General features: G+C 35.5%; 1 protein-coding gene across 3 annotated transcripts in view; it reads left to right on the top strand.

The window, feature by feature from the left end:
- Nucleotides 1-17,636, top strand: part of ESRRG (estrogen related receptor gamma) — a 460,761-nt gene that overhangs the window by 184,282 nt on the left and 258,843 nt on the right. The gene's annotated exons all lie outside the window — the stretch shown is intronic.

The following is a 17,636-nucleotide window of genomic DNA, read 5'->3' as shown; positions in this document are numbered from 1 at the left end:
GTAGTAAGAATCTTGGCAAATAGTTTTGAATTTAATTTTTTACTTGTTTGTGTTTGGAAACCAGTAAGTTATATGTGCTCATTGATCTGGGAGGAAATACTTTTGAATGTAATGGGGCTTACTCCTGAGCAATCTTAGGAAGAATTGCCCTGTGTGTTATGACGTAATGGAGTTGTGATTAATGGGAAATAACACAGTAATTACTTCATACTGGATTATCCCTCTTTTGGTAAATTGAAATTATGCAATGTGTTATGTTTTTAGCAGTTATGTACTTGATTTATAGACCTCTATTAGGATGGTTTATAAATACTGTAGAACAAGAGCTTCTTTTACACTTATGCAATATTTAAGGTACACAATCCATAATACTTGGAACACCAGTGTCTTTTCTAATTATATTTAATTCATAATTGTCCTATGAATAATAAACATGTTTTATTTTTAAAAAACTAGTTTTCTAGCACCTCATTCCAGTTCATGCATTATTACAATGCTATAAAGGAGCTTGTTTGAAAGGAGAAAGGAAATTGAGGGAATAGGAAAAGTGTGGAGCTGCTTTGGCTGGAAGAAATGTTCGCTACGGAACTGAGATTCAGCCTATTTATTTCATCAAACATGTATTAAATAACAAATATAAATATAGACATGATTATGAATGCATGAAATGAACACGAATACAAGAGAAAATTAGGATAGGGACGGTAGGCACGCTGGTGCGCTTATGCAAGCTCCTTAAAGACCTCTTAGGAATGGGGTGAGGTTGACAGTAGACAGTCTAAGGTTAACGTTTTGGGGGTTTGGAAGATGTTCCCCTCTCCTTGAATGATCTGGTTTCACAGTGCCCTTGATGTTCAGGTGACACCCAGGAATACATTTGCTGGCTTATTTTTTGCGTGTCATTTTGGACTCTTCCTAAATTGGTCTGGTTTGATTTTGATTATCTTTGTATTCTTGCAAGATGCTGCCCTTATTAAGAACCAATGGGATGCTTCATGAAGTTCAAAAGGTGACAAGCTGCTAAATTGTATATAATACTCAGTGGTACTGAATGATACCGAAAGGCTGCATAGTTACTCATTATTTTCCAGGCAGAATCCACTGTTTGAATTTCTCAAGGGTTTAGGATGGTGTTCCCTGATTAAGGCCTTCCAGATATGCTGCATTATAATTCCAACAAGCCTCTGCCACTTCCCTGTATTTCTAGAGAGCAATGGATAGGCTAGGGAAGGCTACCTTGGAGGGTGAATGTTTTTAGAGATTGCTCGTCTCATTAAGGACCTGTCCAATTGTGGACCTGTCGACAGGACGACCTTCAGAGGTTCATTTATCAGGCATGTAAGGAAAGTTTTTCTTTTGCTTTGTTCCAAATAGTCTCATTGAGAGAGATGTGCCTTTTCAAACAGGTTAGTGTTAGTGGTTTTACAGTTGTCATATTGTTGACGTGTGTTTGTGTATGTGTATTTATGTTAAATGTTTTAAAATTTGCTGCATAGAACATTTTACCTAGTGTATATAAATATAGCTAAGTTTTTGAAACAATAGTTATATCCTAAATATAAATAAAAGAGTTGCCCTTTTTTAAAAGCAGTCTTCCCACCCTCCCTGCCTCCAGATAAGCATGACTATATATATCATCATTTGTGGCACCAGAGCTATGGGCCACATTAAACATGAATTCTATGTGATTCTTTTTATTCAAATATTTGCCAAACCGTATTTAAGGAAGTCTTTTGAGTGCTTGTAAATCTAAAAGCAAGAATGGGATATTTGATGGATTTCTGCATAATGTTGGCCTACGCCAGTGGTGGGTTGCAGGCGGTACATCCTGGCATACTATATCCTGTCTGGAGCACTGGGTACCGTTCTGGTACAGTGCTCCGGAGGGCCCACCCACCCGCCTGAGCTCCTCACCTGTGCTTTAAGCCTTTGGTGCTTCTGCGCATGTGCATGGCGCCTACAGCGCTTGTGAGATGCGATGTCAAGCAACTGGAGCATCACGGAGGCTTGCGAAAGCATCGCAGGCAAATATGACACATGTGCATGCTATGCGCATGTGCACACACACTGCGCATGTCCAAGTGGGTGACGCCGGGGTCGTTCCAACCATACTGGTTGGAACGGAATCTGGAACCCACCACTGGCCTACCCCATTGAAGCAGTGTTTCTCAACCTTGGTAGCTTTAAGATGGGAGAATTTCTAACCCTCAGAATTCTCCATCCAGCTTGCTGTCTTGGGAAATTTTGGGATTGAAGTCATTCCATCTTAAAGCTGCCAAGGTTGAGAAACTGCACCGAAGTGATCAACCTATTTAACTCGAAGCTCAGACTGCTCTGCTGCCACAGTCCCAGCTGGAATGGGGAGATGTGTGTATATTGCTTTAAGAACACTACAAGGTTGGAAAATAGGGTTGAGTTAACCGAAGCTGATATATTGGCTCCCATTCACTGAAGACAAATGGAATCATATCCTTTGTGTATTTGCCAGGACTCTAGTGCTCTGCTTCAGAATGCTTTGGGTTGGGATTTCAGTCTGCCTTTCCTTCTTAATGGGGTCCCTTGGTGTCGAATGCCATCTGACCACAGGATGGATGAGATGCCCTAAGGACCCACATCAAGCTTACCTTTAAGAAAGTCCTTGCTGACCAGCAAAATGAGATTTCTTTGAATTGTTGAATGAGGATATGAAACTGACTTTTAGCCAGAAAAGGAAAAAAAGATGGCAAGCTATATGTATCATTACAAGTAATATTTAGTGATAGTTTAACATTATTTTCCTTGTGGTGATTTCATTAATGATTTCTATGAGTCTCATTTTTCTTTGTTCTATGTCCAAGTGGGACAGATAGAGAAAAATGGTTCATATGCCAAATTTGGACACTGTCAGGAATGAGCTTGCAGCCAAAATAATTTAAATCTAATGACCAGCAGGTTGCCTCGCTGTCAAGAAATAGCTTCTACATCTGAAAATTAATAACAGCATGCCACAGCTAATCTTTTATAACATTAGTGAATGATCAAGAATTTTTGATATTGTAATCGATATTAGAGAGATCAGTAGAAATGTATTTTTAATAGTTCGGCCTGGAAAACAGCTTGAGACTTGCAGCAGCACAACTACTTTTCAGATTTAACACAATAAACAAAACAATTCACGATAGACTTCATTAGTTGCTTATATACTTCTGGGCATGAGTCCATGCACAAATGATACGTGCTGCTTAGTTTAGCTTATAGCCCTTGAAATACTAAGTTGTTTAACAGCATGGATGGGTTCTGGCCATACGGCTTGATTCAGAGGGTAGAAGTGGAGCTGTAAGAATGGCTGGATCATCCACTTCACTCTCTTCATTTTGTTCTCCTGATCTGGACTGAGTTCCATCTACATGGTTCTCCATGCAACTCATTGTCTATCACAAGAGAAAAACAACTGCAACTAATCCTTCCCCACTATCTCTTCTTTTTAGAAAATTGCACCCACTCTAGTTAAGAAAATGCAATTTTTATTTTGCAATGAGACTGATAAAATATGAACTTTTTACTGTGGATTTTATTTTACTAATCGTAGCCAACTTTGGGAGATGGTACTCATTTCCATTGAGCAAGCACTGTCCGAAAACATTTCTGAGATCATATGGCCAGCATGACATTATGCTGCAGTGAAAAGTGTAGCTGAAACATGGAGCTTCCCACCAAAGTGGTACCTATTTAACTACTTGTATTTACAAGCCTTTGAACTCAATGTAAACCGCTCCAAACTTGATTGCAGAAAATACAACTTCAGCAACAAAGTGGTCAATGCCTGGAATGCACTACTTGACTGTTGCTACATCTTCAAATCCCCAAAACTTTAACCTTAGATTGTCTATGTTGACCTCACCCATTCTTAAGAGGTCTATAAGGGGCGTGCAAAAAACACATCATTGTGTCTACTGCACTCTTGTTCATCTAGGAAGATGAGAGCCACTGATGAATTTGAACAAGCCTATTTATTTTAAATACTTCAGTATAAAGAACAGAGTTAAAGAGTGAGTGACACTTTGGCCAAGTATTTATTTTTATTCTTTTCATTTCTGACTTTTTACTTTCCTTCATTGTATGCCAGTGTATGTACTATCACAAGGCCACAACTACTATGTTTTGTTTCCTCATATGAAAAATCATAAACATGTAAACCAAGTTACAGGATGTGGTACAAACCTGACCCATTATAATTTCAGTGCTTTATAAAGGCTTTTTAACATTTTAGCCACCCTAAATCTATTGCCCTTATTAAAAAGCTACATTTTAAATGGCTATCGGTGGCTTCATGACCTTGCAACCTTCTTTATAAGGAATGTTTGCACCCACTGCTATTAAACAAAATTAATTTCAGCACTTTTAAATTGTTAATCTTGCAAAAAGACAACTTGCTTCCTCTTTGGTGATCCTGCAGGTCATCACTGTATGAGTTAGAAGCAATTGCCAGAGTTCATGTCACATGAACATCATTGCGCTAAATGAATTCTCCTAAATGCCTTTCAAAATTTAATTTGCCTTCTCTACCTCTTGTTTCTCTTCTTTTCTCTTCTTCTTCCTCTCTTTCCCTTTTCCTTGTTTGAAACTTAATAATTCCCATTGCAGTATTAGTATTACTTCTCAGTATTATTTTCCATTGTTTTGATATATTTTTTTAGTGCTAGGCATAAAGCAACAACACACTAATTTGGTCAGATTATCACAGGGATAATTTTCTATTAAAAGCTTATGTCTTTTAGATACATATAGTTAATAAGTAATTCAAATGTTTGTTAGCCCCATTCTCCATATCTGTCTTTTTCAAATGATTCTCTGCTAATATGTGTTTAGGATTATATGTTATGATTCTTCGTTGTTGTGCTTTTTCAGCTCAGATATGAAGACTAATTTCAGCACATCCATTGGCTGTCACTTATGAACAATAGTCTCTAATTTTTCCTGTTGTTTTGTCATGGTTGATACAGCAATTTGAGAACTTTAAATTAGCCAAAATGTTTGCCTCTGTTGCCACTATAAAGTGTAGACCTACGATATAAGTGATGCTGAAATTCTTTTTTTTTTGCCTGAATTAAAAGTGGTTATCTTGAAGGAAGTTCTGACTGAGACCCTTGAAACAGAAAAAGACAGACTTTTTCTTTATTTGCCTCCTGGGTCCTGAAATTGTCTATATTATTCTTCTACCAGCTTCCTATAAGAGATTTTGTTTGGCAGAGTGTGTCTCCTCCCAAATTTGGTATACCATTTAATTTAGGGAGTGACTCTAAGTTTTACTGTACTTCAAGAATTAATTACGTTTTGTTTTTCTTTCTTATGATATTATCAACAATATAGTTAACATCTAATGTAACCCTCTCCTGGAAGGTATGTTTATATTTGATGACTTTTTTGAAATTTTCTTTCATTTATGCCATGTACAAATAAAATAATTTTTGCTGACTTTATATTTTTTTTAAAGAAAGTTTTGTCTTCCCAAATTTTGAAGATTGTGAAAACATAAACAAGGGAATACTTGAGATGTATGTCAGAATCAGTGGGAATATTTTATGAAACAGATGTCTGGAAATGTATCAGGATCAAGGTTAACGTGAAAAATAGAACTGGGTATATCACTCTTGCTCTTGCGTAGAATGTTCTTGATATCTGCTTTGTATTAAATGGAAGTCTTCAAATGGATCCACTGGTAAAAATCTTCCCAGAGCTGAGATCCTACATCATTTAACTTCCATACTCTTCAGAGGGTTCTATTTTAAGCCTAAGCAAATGAAAGTAGAATCTTATATTGCTCTCTGTTCAACCTGGTAAGGGAAGAAGTTGGTTGTCATGTGGCAAATGGCAAACGCTGGTGTATCCAACTCCATTCACTCCATTTACATTAATCTGATTTAAATATGAGTTCTGTGTAATTCTAAATAAGACTACAGTTAAATAATAAAGATGTACATAATTTAAATATTTATTATAATTACAATAATATGTAAATATTTTATTGCCCAATCTTCAGTTTGTTATTTTTAATTTTATTTTTTTATACATCACACAACAATTCTGTGCATTGAGAAGTGACCAAAACTTGATAGGGATTGTCTCCAAGTGAAATTGGATAGAATTTAGTTGTACACATGTACATATTATATAGATTTATAAGTTATAATACATATTTCATAAACAGTATAGCACTTCAATTTTAAAGGTTCTATATTTATCTAATTTATAAAAGCAGGAAAGTTTTGGAAAACTGACAAGGGGTCAATGGCCTGTACTTGTACTGTTAAGAGTAGTAACCTAATCACTGTCTGGACTATCTTGCAGGGTCTGATTAGTTTTGATAAAACACAGAATGACTCAATCTGCAAATGTATTCAGCTTATGCTCTACATACAAATGAAGCATAAATCAGTTCAGTCTTTAGTCACAGATGTGAGATATTTAGTGGCATCATCATGTCTTTTGTATAGACGGAATAATTTCAAGTAAATAGAAATAGCATGTAGTACAATTCTTTCAGGAACAGTTAATTAAATAATTTTTATGTTCAAAGACCTAAAGAAACATACTAAACATACTAAAAAAATCCCAGAATGAATATTTGAAAATTGTAGTCCAACCAATATACAATGTAAGGAATGACCATTGACCTTGGTTCTAAAAAATCAGATTGGTGGATTTTGTAGATGTGTTTTTAGACTGTTGTTCCAATTTGGGGGAGGGATTATAAATCAGGATGACAATGGATCTTCATGCCCATTTCCACTTTTAAAGAATCCAATGAGGGTAAAGGATTTTGGCCATGGGATGGTTCATGCAGCCGTCCAAAAAGTCAGGAAAATAGTTTCTTGGATCTTCAAATTTGCCTTCTCTTGCTTTGAATATTTTGTACGCTTCATGATCTGTGGAAAAAAATATCAGTTACAATCTTTGATTCCAGTTCCAGTTCTGCAGAATATGGTTGGCCTCTCTTATCAATTGTGAAGACTATGATTTATTGTCTTAAGATAGTTATTATTTTTTCCATTTAGATGTTTATGACCTTCAATATAGACAGTGACTGAACTGTCAGTGTGGGGCAGTGGTGGGATTCAGCCAGTTCGTACCACTTTGGGAGAACCGGTTGTTTCTATGAAGTTTGGTGAACTGGTTGCTGGAAGAAATCATTAGGGCAGAGAACCGGTTGTTAAATTATTTGAATCCCACTCCTTGGGTCAACATAGTAATAAAAAAATATTGAAGACATTTTAGAATATGTAACCAAAAATAATACAAAATAGCTAGCAATCAAGAAACCCAAATATTACCTGAATTAAATTGTTAATTAAATATGTAGGACTGATCATGTTATCTAGTTTGGGTAATGAAATGTCTGCAAGAAAACAAGCATGCTCAGGGAGCACCAAGGACCTCTCATGTCAGAAAAACTCTAAATTCCTTGGAATTGCAGTGGCTCCTAAGAGACAGTTAAAGTTATTCATTTGCTTGATAATACTTTAAGTTTGTATTTCTATAAAGATAACAATCTTGTTTTTATAATAACTTTTAGGTATAAATATATAAATATAACACATAAATATCTATTTTATCAACGCAGATTCCAAATAGAACTACTAAATAATTTGTGTTAATTTTTTTCTGTAAGAAACACACAGCAACAGTGATTTATATTTATTTATTCTAATTTAGTTACTGTCTATCTTGTTCACAGTGTGACTTATGGATCAGGTCCTTGAAGATTCATTGATGCTTTGGGCTGTGATTTACAAACCTATATGTGATAATAAATTTGTTAATATTTCAGTTGCCACAAGATCTTGCTTATGTAATCCCTCTTATGTAAGAGATTACATCCAAACCTACTTAGTGTAAACATGACTGTTGGGCTTTCCAACGATAGCATAATGAGGGGGAAACCATTTGGCAGAAACCTTCAGATTGAATGGTCATTTTAAAAAAAAATAGTTTGACAAAATGGCAAAAAATAAAAAGTGTAGTTCAAATATTCTGAATGTAAGAGTCATGAGGAAACCAAAAAGGGATAAAAGTTTACTACTACTGCTTTGTTTATTTGACCAAGAAATGTGTATTGTAAAAGTAATTAAAGCCCTAAGGATTGAAATATCAAAGCTGAGAATCAAAGGAGAATATGAAACTTTTATCATTAGTGAAATTAATTTAAGGACATCTAGAAAAGATAGTATGTTCTTGATAAAGGCAAAATAAAGTTGGTAGTATCAATTTTGCATCAATTGCTTCATTATCCTGTCATTCAAAATCTGTTGAGAAACATTTTTCTGAAATTTTGTCGTGTGGACTCAATCAAAATCTGCACAAAACTGTTTGTATACTATGTTTGATAAATTTTTTACATACATTTCATGCAATATAATGCTGAGTATGTTTATTTGAAAATAACCTACTTTTATTTTTGTACCTTATTCATTGATATACTCACATTTATACATTATATCCTAGTAAATTTAAATGTGGTTTGCTTGGTGCTTATTATGATAGGTTAATCTCAACAATAGTGGTAATTCCATAAACCATTCCGGAAACTTATTAATGAAAGCCTCTAGGCCAGTGTTGATAATCCTTTTCGGCACTGAATGCCAAAGTGAGACTGCAAGTGCATGTTCACGGGGGAACACCGGAATCTGGAAGAGCAGCTCCCCGGCGCACATGTGCGGAAGCACTGGAAACCGGAACAGCAGTTCCCCAGCGCTTATGCACATGTTGGAAAGCCGAGGTGCTGGTTTCTGGCATGTGCAAGTATGCTGCTTACCTGATCTGGTTTCTGGCATGCATGCACATGCAAAGACCAGCTCACTGATGCACATGCACATGCCGGAAATTGAAAGCTCAGCTCTTTGGTTCATGCATGCAAATCAGGGAAGCTGCTCTTCCAGTTTCCTGTGCTCTCACATGTGTGTACACCAGCATGCATTTGGGCACCAGAACTCTGAAAAGCAATGGGCGACAGCTGGTGTGCCCAGAGAGATGGCTCTGTGTGCCACTTGTGGCACGCGTACCGTAAGTTCGGCATCACAGCTCTAGACAATATTCAGGTATGTATCAATAGTGAAATAATATGTACAATGTCAAATCAGTTAAAATGAAACGTAAATACAAATGCATATACACAGTATTGTAAATACATATATAAGCACCATTCACCTATGCAAGAAATGATATTCACTAGTCATTAGTCACTACAGGTAGTCCTTCACTTATGACCACAATTGAGCCCAATGCTTCTGTTGCTAAATGAGAAAGTTGTTAAATTTTATGATTTTTCTTGCCACAGTTGCTAAGTGAATCACTACAGTTGTTAAATTGGTAACACAATTGTTAAGGGAATCTGTCTTCCCCATTGACTTTGCTTGCTAGAAGGTTGCAAAAAGTAATTACATGACCCTGGCACACTGAAACTGTCATAAAGATAAACCAGTTGTGAAGCATCCAATTGTAAATCACATGACTATGGGGATGCAGCAATAAGTGTGAAAAACAGTAGTAAGTGCTGTTTTAGACTGCTGTTGTAACTTTGAATGGTCACTAAATGAACTGTTGTAAGTTGAGGACTACCTCTAGTTGTTGTATTTTGCCTGTATTTCTTGGCTTTTATTCAGTATATAACTCTTGTTATGTAAATTAAACTCTAAGATGGTAAAAAAAATATTTAGGAGCCTTTTTTTAAATGGACTCAGAAAATTGCAGGTAGTAGTAACAACAACAATAATCCAGAAAAAAACCTAATAATCAACATATCCTAATTATTAGACAGATTCAAATGTAGTTCATTTATTAATTTTTCCTTAATTTTTGCTTTTATTCTGAATTTAGCCTGACAACAAACAAAACAAATTTTTTGAAAATACCTAACCTTGGTTAGGTTTCTAATCATACCTCCTTTCTTCACACCGAGGAGGGATCTTTTCCTTTTCACAAAATCTAATAAGGATGTCATTTGTAAAATTACCCTGTCTGAAAGAACACAAACTGCAACCCAGCATAGATCACAGTGGAAAATTACTCAAATTACGCAAGCACATTCTCTCCTGGCCTCTCCTTTTTTTCCTGTGCGCTCTCTTCAGTTTAGCTAGCTAAAATGTATAAACTGTAGGCTGGGGCTTTGGTTTACAGATGATAAAAACCATTTTGTGTGTTTCATCTGGGCATTACAGATAAAAACTGGTTTACAGTATATTGTTTCTGTGATATTATGGCACTATCTTATGAAATCTTCAGAAATGGACTTCAAATAGAACCTTTTTCATGCATATGTAGCAGGTGGGTGTTTCTACATGTCTCTATGGGTAACTGGGTGGATGTCCTATTACAGTCACCTTTATGAACCAATTTTGCTGTGTATATGCCTTGTGAATAGGTTTTTTGTGTGCACACTTTAACTGTGTGAATCATGCAGCTGAAATTTTGCTTCTTGCACTATTGTAAAATATACATTACCAGAAGCAAAGCTTAACCAGATATTCTTGCCTTAAATTGCCTCCTACATCTGCTTATGCAAACATGATTGGAAAGTCTTCCCTCTCCCCAACAAATTCCTGTTTGAACCCACTTGTTAGTCAAGCTTTGTTCACACTAACTATAGAAAGAGTTCTGTGTCTCAGGCATAAATTACTTTATGTGCCATTGTCTCTAAGCAGACCCTCCAGTTATAGATTGCTTTGTTCTCAACTTGACAGGAACATAATTAGAACTGTTGATGAAATCTACCGAATTGTTTCTCCATGGCCTTAGTGGTCAGGAAATTTGGCTGAGTCGTATTTGTCATTGGTTTAATGGCTCTAAACACTTCATATTAGCTATATTATTAATATACTCCCTAATTTATCCATGAATTGGTAACACTTGAAGTGAGCTCTGTGCTAATAGCACCTTGTGATGAATATTGAAATGCTCTACAAAGTTTGTAGTCAACAATGACAAAAAATGGTAATAAACAACGAAGCTTTCTGTGGTGTTGGCTGGTCCTATTCCTCTCTTTCTCCTTCCTTATGTTACATTTCTTTTATATTTTGAGAATGGTTTCTTAGCTCACTCAGAACTTTAATAATTCTTTGGCAAAGAGTCCTAAAGGAGAACATGACATTTTGACAATGTGAGCCCTTGATAAATTATTTGCAAACTTGGAAACATAATTGTGTGTTCTGAAAAAGAAAACAAACTACTGTATTTTTTTGGCGTGTAAGACGCACCAAGGTTTTGAAGAGGCAAATTAAAAAAAAAGGTTTTGCACTCTGCAAACCTCTCAAAAACGGCCCATTTTTCACAAAAACGGGCCTGTGTTTCACAAAAACGGGCCTGTGTTTCACAAAAACGGGCCTGTGTTTCACAAAAACGGGCCCGTTTTTTTTCCCCAAAAAAAGGGCATGAATAGCCCTTAGGAAGCTTGTAGAGTGTTCCTGCGGGGAAGGAAAACGAGCAAAAAACGGCCAGTTTTTCATCAAAAAAGGGCATTAGAAAGCTTATAGACTGCTCCTGGGGGCTGGGGGGGAAATTGCCCTCCCCAGCCCCCAAGAGCTCTCTGAAAGCCCCCTATAAGCTATGCATGGCCATTTTGGTGAAGGGATGGAGTTTCAGGAAGCAAAAAAATGCTGTATTCAGTGTATAAGATGCACTCAGATTTTCAGCCTCTTTTTTGAGGGAAAAAGGTGCATCTTGTACTCCGAAAAATACAGTAACTATGTTTGGCCTCCCTAAAAGGAAACAAAAAGTAGATAGGGAATTAGCATAAAAAGCAGTTTTGGGCAAGGATACAAGGTAATATCACTGAAGATATAGTTCAGATTTTTCATTAGATACATATAGGAGAATTTTCTAGAAATTTCTAGAGAATTGGTTTAATGTGGGTCTTCCCCCCCCCCCCAAAAAAAAATTGTGGACAGCCAAAGTTCTTAGATTCCAGTTGTCAAGTTCCACAAGCAATTCCAACAGCATAATGTTTGTCTTGTTTAGCTACACAAGAAGAACCAAAATCATTTTTATCTTTTGCGATACATTTATATTTTCTTTTCGTAAATGACTAATGAAATGAAAATGTAAAATATATAACTCTTAAAAAAGTTGTAAGTATCTTATCAGTAATCACTGTTATATGTTACAAACATTAGCATGAATGTGGAAGAAATGATAGTTTTGTTTTATTTTCCTGCTCACCTTATCCACACAAAATGTATTTTTCTTTCTCATCAGATGAAAAGGAGCTTGAGGGGAAACAGAGAATAATGGCCAAGAAATAAAGAGAGGCTTAAATGGATTTTTCATAAACTTCTTTGATTGTTTGCCTGCTTTACTTATTATCTTCCCCTCTTCTCTCTCTCTCTCTCTGTCTTTCTCTCTCTCTCCCTCCCTCCCTTTCTCTCTCTCTCTCTCTCTCACACACACACACACATACACTGTATCTATCTCTACCTTTCTCGCACAATATCTCTACTACTACTCTACCTCTACTTCTATCTCAGAGTGTGCAGATATACTAATTCCCCATAACGTTCAGTCATAACATTTCATACATTTTATTTAGAAAATTTATATAGCCATCCATTTTAAAATACAGTTCTGGGCAGTGAAACAATGCAATAATATAATAAATAAAACAATGCAATATTGTATTAAATATATATTACAATAAAGGGTGAAAAAATAACCAAAGCATCACATAATCGTTCGATAAAAACATATTCTTTCACACTTTTGAGAAAGAGGTCAGTGTATATAAGAGCCGTGGTGGCATAGTGGTTAGAATGCAGTATTGCAGGCTAATTCACTGCTGACTGCCCAGAATTTGACCCTGACTGGCTCAAGGTTGACTCAGCCTTCCATCTTTCTAAGGCTGGTAAAACCGGGACCCACGTTGTTGGGTTTAATATGCTGACTTTGTAAACTGCTTAGAGAAGGCTGTAAAGTACTATGGAGTTGTATATAAGTTTAAGTGCTATTTCTATTCTCAGGGAATCCCAGAATAAGCTTTTGGAATATTATCATTATAGCTTAGAATATAGCAGAAATATTTTCTTCTCTTCTCCCTGTGTATGCAAGTTGTTTGAATAACAACACCAATTAATAATTCTGCCATGAAGCAATCAATTTTTTAAAAAATGTATATTTAAAAAATGGCAGAAAACTAGTTACTATAACTTCACTGCTCTAGATACCTCATAATGATAGAATACCTGTCTTTATAATGATGCCTTTATAGTAAAAATCACCACTGCCTCATTCTTAGAAAAGGAAATACCTAGCATTCAACTACTATCAAACATTATTTTGATATTGAGTTGCCATTTGAAAGATAAACAACAACCCCAAGAGGTTTTCACATCAATTTCTTAAATTACAAATCGGAATGGATATATGCACTATGTATAGTGACATGCTGGCTCATTGGCTAAGATGCTGAGCTTATTGATCAGAAAGGTTGGCAGTTCAGCGGTTCGAATTCCTAGCACTATGTAATGGAGTGTGCTTCCGTTATTTGTCCCAGCTTCTGCCAACCTAGCTGTTCGAAAGCATGTAAAAATGTGTGCTTTTGGTAGAAAAATAGGACCCACCTTTTGTGGGAAGGTAACAGCATTCCGTGTGCTTTTGGCATTTAGTTATGCTAGCCACATGACCATGGAGATGTCTTGGCACTCTGCTGGCTCTTTGGCTTTAAAATGGAGATGAGTACCACCCCCTAGAGTCAATTAGCACATTAGCACATATGTCAATTAGCACATATGTTCAAGGGTAACCTTTACCTTTACCTATGTATAAAAACATGACTATATATATATGTTGTATTTGTGCTGATAAATAAATAAAGGGAGACTAGTATAGATCTATTTCAAGCTATTTAGCTCTCATCAGCTAGCTATACCCTTACTGGGATTCGAAATAGATCTATACTAGTCTCCCTTTATTTATTGATTTATCAGCACAAATACAACACAAATGTAAAAAGGCAACAGTAAAATATTGGGCTTTCTGTCTGGATGGTTTCTTGTGACGAGCCAATGGACAGAGAATGGAAGCAGTTAGCTTCCTCCCATAATTGGGGCATACCAGGGGTTGTGACACTAACTAACTAACTAACTAACTAACTAACTAACTAACTAACTAACTAACTAACCATATATATATATATATATATATATATATATATATATATATATATATATATATATATATATATATATATACACACACACACACACACACACACACACATACATACATACATACATACATACATACATACATACATACATACATACATACATATATATATATATATATATATATATATATATATATATATATACCTTTCACCCTGGATGGCTGATAAGGAGTTGAGCTCTGTGGCTCAATGGTTAACACATCTGCCTTAGAGGCAATACAGCACAGGCTCGATTCCCAGTAAGGGTATGGCTAGCTGATGAGAGCTAAATAGCTTGAAATAGATCTATACTAGTCTCCCTTTATTTATTTATCAGCACAAATATGTATGTATGTATGTATGTATGTATGTATTTATTTATTTATTTATTTATTTAGTGTCACTATATATTTAATGTATTTTGTGTTCAAATCCCAGTAAGGGTATGGCTAGCTGATGAGAGCTAAATGGCTTGAAATAGATCTATACTAGTCTCCCTTTATTTATTTATCAGCACAAATGCAACACACACACACACACACACACACACACACACACACACACACATATATAACAGGGATGGATTATGTTTTTATGACAGTTATATATTTAATTTTAAAAATGCTCATAAATACCACAGCAACATTTTGAAATATAGGCTGCAGTTACAAATTAATCTATTTAATATCCTTGGTTCATCCACTGTAATAAGCCATAATTTGATTTGGCATGCCTTTGCATGTTTTCAACTCCGCAGTTATGGTTTAGAATTGTTGAGATGGGTGGCAAACTGATTTAATAATAAATAAATAAATAAAACTATGGATTGTGGTTTAATAGTTTCTGTGACTCTTGTTAAGAGTCTTATAATTTGTTCTAAAATTGACCATTGTGAGGGAACAGATCAGCATTAATGCTAGAAAGTGTATTATTTTAAAATGTTCAAATTTCATGCACAGACATGAGCACTAAGATCCGTCAAGTGATCTTAGTTTTTTGCAGCCCTTCTATCTGAATTTGGTTGGCACAGCCTCAATATAAGTCTGCATTATTTTAGATAGTAATTTCCAAATTATCCTGAAAACTGTTGAATTAAAGTTGCCGATGGCTAAGATTTCATAAGTAAAGTCATAGTTATCAATAGTTGTTCTTGTTAGATAACTGAAGTTCAGGTGCTTATTTGTTTTAGTTAAGTGCTTTGAAATGCTTCAAAAGGCATTGATACTACTATATAAACAAACAGAGAATTTATTTTAATCATTGCTCTTTTTAAGATTAGCTTACTTAATACACAGGAAATCCTTTGGTGGCCTGTACTTATTTAACTCTAGCCTCACAGTAGGAGAGGCATCGCTTTAAAAACTATTCAAATAACTTTCTTCAAAGTATAATCTAGTTAGAGAGTTAGTCAATAACGTAGGTATTTATCCAGATATAAAATATTCAAGCACACATGGAAAGAACTCACTCACTAGAACATTTTCTTTCTCAAGCAAACAATTTTGACTCTTGCTACATAGACGTAAATATGGACAAAATGTATGAAAGCAGCTGACCTCATACTGACCTTATTGAAACCTTTGAAAATGAATTTGCTGATCACAAGCAATCTAGGAACAAATATATGAAATACTAAGGACTGATTTATCAAAAGTTTTGTGCGTAAGCATATGGTCCTAACAGGTTTGGGGAAAAAACAGGTTTGGGGAAGAAAAGCAAAAACATAGCAAAGGATTCGGAGGAAAAAATAGCAATTCATGAAAAAAATCCATTTGAAAATAAGAATTGACTGAACAAACCTAGGTGACTGAATTTATACAAATAACAGAAGAAACAATATCTATAGATCTATTCTGGTATTATGGCTAACTGATTGAAGCAACATCTTCATCTGTGACATGCTGATACATAAAACAATTTTTCATTTCTCTTTATCAGATCAGTGAATATTTTGTAACTGATTCTTCTCTTTGCACATTATGAGTAACGTTGACTGAAGCTAACATAGAAGAACCTTGAGGTTGAAGGCTATTAAGCTGCTATAATGATGTTCATTATCAGAAGAGTTGAGTTTGACAAACAGCTTACAAAGACAATACAATACAACACAATAGTAGAGTTGGAAGGCATCTTGGAAGTCTTCTAGTCCAACCCCCTGCCTAGGCAGGAAACCCTATACCATTTCAGACAAATGGCTATCCAACATCTTCTTAAAGACTTCCAGTTTTGGAGCATTCACAACTTCTGGAAGCAAGCTGTTCCACTGATTAATTGTTCTAACTGTCAGGAAATTTCTCCTCAGTTCTAAGTTGCTTCTCTCCTTGATTAGTTTCCACCCATTGCTTCTTGTTCTACCCTCAGGTGCCTTGGAGAATAGTTTGACTCCCTCTTCTTTGTGGCAATCCCTGAGATATTGGAACACTGCTATCATGTCTCCCCTAGTCCTTCTTTCTATTAAACTAGATATACCCAGTTCCTGCAACCATTCTTCATATGTTTTAGTCTCAACTCCTTTCCTGTTTCCTTTTACAATGTCAGCAGAGGTATTTGGAGCATCTTGAAAAATCAAAGAAGTTCCATAAAGATCTTATAGTGAAATATGTCATCAGAGATTATGCTGATCCAGAAGGAGAAAGTATCTTAGCTACTGAGTGGAAATAAATACTAAATCAGCGTAAATCAACAGTAAAACCACTTTGAATGGCAAAAACTGTGAGCCTAAGGAGTTAACCTCCATCTTTACAGATGGAATTAGATAATTTGGCATTGATTCCTGGATGAGATCAGCTATTGGAAACCTGACATGCATACAGTTTTCTTTTATATGTGATTCAGATACTGCATGCAAGTCTCAAAAAGGAGTTACAAGACAATAAATTAGCCCTGTATCTAATCTAAATGCTATTTCTAAAAAAAGAAGTATGACGATCCTTACAAATACTTAGACATTACTTAGCTTGAAGCTACTTTGGTCAAGTGTGCTCACTGCCAAAAGTCACCTTTCTGAACATTAGCCAGAAAATTAATCAGAAATTGCAAAAAAAAAAAAAAAAAAAGGTTTCCATCATAGGGGAACAGAACCACCCTTTAACATTCAGTAGTAGAAGATATTTGTCATTGGGATAAAAACACTACAGAGTTTATGTCATGAAATTAATGGACCACAGGATCCCTTGCAATTGTTGATGTTTGCTGGCACTACCATGATTCCAACACATGGTCGCTTGCGAATACTATTGCCTCTCTGCACAATGCAGGACAAGGTATCTGTATTTTCTATTACAACATTGCAAAGCTCTCATTTGCCTTTCAGATCCTCAATCTCCATTATGTAGCAATAGCAATATCACTTAGATTTATATTCTGCTTCACAGTGCTTTACAGCCCTTTCTAAGCAGTTTACAGAGTTAGCATATTGCCCCCAACAGATGAGTTGTACCAATCTTGAAAGAATGGAAGGCTGAGT

The sequence above is a fragment of the Thamnophis sirtalis genome, unplaced genomic scaffold (genome assembly GCF_051295495.1).
Source record: "Thamnophis sirtalis isolate CommonGarterSnake01/CBP01778 unplaced genomic scaffold, rThaSir2_p1.2 scaffold_6, whole genome shotgun sequence".
Taxonomy (NCBI): Eukaryota; Metazoa; Chordata; class Lepidosauria; order Squamata; family Natricidae; genus Thamnophis; species Thamnophis sirtalis.
This window is presented reverse-complemented; position numbering and strand designations above follow the sequence as displayed.